Here is a 2,720-nt window from a genome sequence, read left to right as displayed (position 1 = left end):
TGTGTTGTAACTTTCCATATTTTTTCAAGTTACTAAATAGTGTCTTTCTGTTTTAGTTTGAAGAAGACTTCCACTCAGCATTTCTTATAAGGCAGGTTTATTGGTATTGAATTCCCTTAGCTTTTGTTTATTAAGGAGTCTTTCTATGCAGTTTTATTTACTTAATTTTTTACTTTTTAAGTAAACTCCATAGTCTGTATGGAACTTCACTCATGATCCTGTGATCAAGAGTTACATGCTCTACCAACTAAGCCAGCCAGGAACCCCTGTTAAGGAGTCTTTTTTCCACCTCATTTCTGAAGGATGGCTTTTTGGGTAAGTATTCTTGGTTGGCAGTTTCTTTCAGCACTTCGAATACATACTCGGTTTTCTCTTCACAAGGTTTCTGTTGAGAATCCACTAGTAGCTTTATGAGGGTTTCTCTGTATGACAGAATATTTTTCTTTTGCTGCTTTTAGAATGTCCTCTTTGTCTTTGATTTTAGACAGTTTTATTATTTGTCTTGAATATCATTTTTTTACAACACACATTTTCTTTATTCATAAATGAATCGGACTCTAACAGAGTCTATCTTGGCTTCCTTCTCTTCTGTCTCCCTTCTCTTAATACCTTCCTTGAGCTTCCTGGGATCACCCCAAGTACACTTCTGTTCACATTCCTTGGACTGCATCATGTCTCCCAAAAGAATGTTGTTTTCTTCCTAAACTGGAACATCTACTCAGCACTATCCCATGTTTGTTCCCTGGGTGGAAGTCTATGGTCTCCTTTCTCTTCACATCCCAGAGCTCCTTCTCTTGTTCCAAAAAGATGACCAGATCTGGCTTCCATACAACAAGACCCAAGAAGAGGAGGTGTCCATAGTTCTCTAACATCACATCCCTGTACAGTTCCTGCTGAGTGTGGTTCAGGCATCCCCACTCCTCCTGAGAGAATTCTATGGCCACATCCCTGAATGTCAGCAGTCCCTGAGAACTGGCCATTTCTTCTTCTTTCACTTTGTCCTCTAGATTTCTTTCTCAGAAGAGATTCATGGAGAAATCACCTTGAATATCATTTTGGGTTGAAAGTGTGATGTTACCTATTAGCTTCATGACTTTGGATGTCCAAATCCCTCCAGGTTTAGAAAGTCGCCAGCCATTATTTCTTTGTATAAGCTTTCTACCCTTCTCTCTCTCTCTCTCTCTCTCTCTCTCTCTCTCTCTCTCTCTGTCTGTCTTTCTGGGATTCCAGTAATGAATATATTATTTATTTTGATGGTATTCCATAGGCTCTATTCATTCTTTTTCATTATTCTCAGTTGATCTGTCTTCTAGTTTATGTATACTTTTTTTCTGTTTCATGCAGTCAGCCATTGAAACTCTATTAAATTCTCCAGCTAGGTCATTATATTCTTCAGTTCCAAAATTTCTGTTTGGTTCTTTTTTATGTTTTCTATCTCTGTTGAACTTCTAATTTTGTTCTTATATTGTTTTCCTGATATTATTAAATTATTTATCTGTGCTCTTTTGTAGCTCTCTGCCCATATTTAGAACAATTATCTTGAATTTTTGTAGGATAATTTCTGGATCTCCATTTCTTTGGGCCCCAGTACTGGAGATTTACTGTAATTCCTTTGATGGAGTCAAGTTTCCCAGATTCTTCATGATCCCTATAATCTTGCATGTGTTTGCACATTTGCAAAAGCAGTCATCGCTTTCAGACTTTAAAGGAAACTTTTCACCCATGTGTGGGAGCATGCTGGATCATGAATCTGGTGGTACAGGGTGCCAAGTGTGTGGTCATATGGTGGCACTGGGTTCTGGGGGATATGATCTCTTTGGCTCAGGCCAATTGCCTTCACAGCATTGACAACTGTGTGGTCCTTGGCTAGCACTGCAGGAGGTTTGCAGGAGGTTTGCTTGGGGTCCTCAGCAGCACCTCCAGTCCAGTAGCTAGGGACCAGAGTAAGCAGCAGTGGTGGCCAAGGCCAGTGGTGTGCACACACTTGGCTGGAGGGGCCAGCTTCAGGTATCCATGTAGTGGCAGGGGATAGTTTTCTTTTGGGGGGAGGGAGGGATGAGACAGTTTAATTGAGAAATAAGCTTTGGACAGCCTCCTGATCAGAAGGGAGCCTTTCTTGGGGTGAAAGGCCATTATGGAAGCTAAGGCCAAGTGGGGAGGGAACAGCATGGGAGATGGTACCAGGAGTGCCTGTGCTCAGCAGGTACTGACAGAGCCTGGAGTGATGAGTGGAGTGGCTTTCTCCGGTAAGGGTATTTGCATTTGCATTTTCCACTTAGGACTATCAAGATTCCAGCGATGCACAGGAGTCCTCCAAAAATCACCCCACCCAGCTGCAGGCTTTCCCAGTCATAGTATAAGGGACTGTCTTTATCAACCAGGTCATTGGCTTCCAAGGCAGGCAGGCCTGCCAGTGTGAAGAGCAGGCCCTGGGTCACTCTCTTCATGATACGGCTGCAGAGGGGGACTGAGAGCAGAACGCAGTCTGGAAAGGCTGCACACACATAGTGATGGAGGCCAAAGCAGGTGGCAAAGGCCAAGGTCAACTATAGACTTATTGGTAGCTGCAGAGGCCCTGTATGCTCACATGCCCTCTTGTGGCTCCCCTGGGTGTGCATACTGTAGCAGATGTTGATGTGAGGGGCTGGTCTGGGGTCATGCAGATGCACAACTGGAGGGACTAGTGACAGGTGGGCACAGTGAGGCTGGCCAGTGACAGA

The 2,720-nt window shown here is 43.5% G+C and overlaps 1 pseudogene; it reads right to left on the bottom strand.

Moving 5' to 3' along the window:
- Positions 1–2,196: 2,196 nt before the first annotated feature.
- On the bottom strand, positions 2,197–2,451 carry LOC129520199 (FXYD domain-containing ion transport regulator 4-like; annotated as a pseudogene).
- Between the last annotated feature and the right edge of the window lie 269 nt (positions 2,452–2,720).

This window comes from Nyctereutes procyonoides, unplaced genomic scaffold, assembly GCF_905146905.1.
Source record: "Nyctereutes procyonoides isolate TBG_1078 unplaced genomic scaffold, NYPRO_anot_genome, whole genome shotgun sequence".
Classification (NCBI taxonomy): Eukaryota; Metazoa; Chordata; class Mammalia; order Carnivora; family Canidae; genus Nyctereutes; species Nyctereutes procyonoides.
Note: the sequence above shows the minus strand (reverse complement) of the source record. Positions and strands in the feature narration are given on the sequence as shown.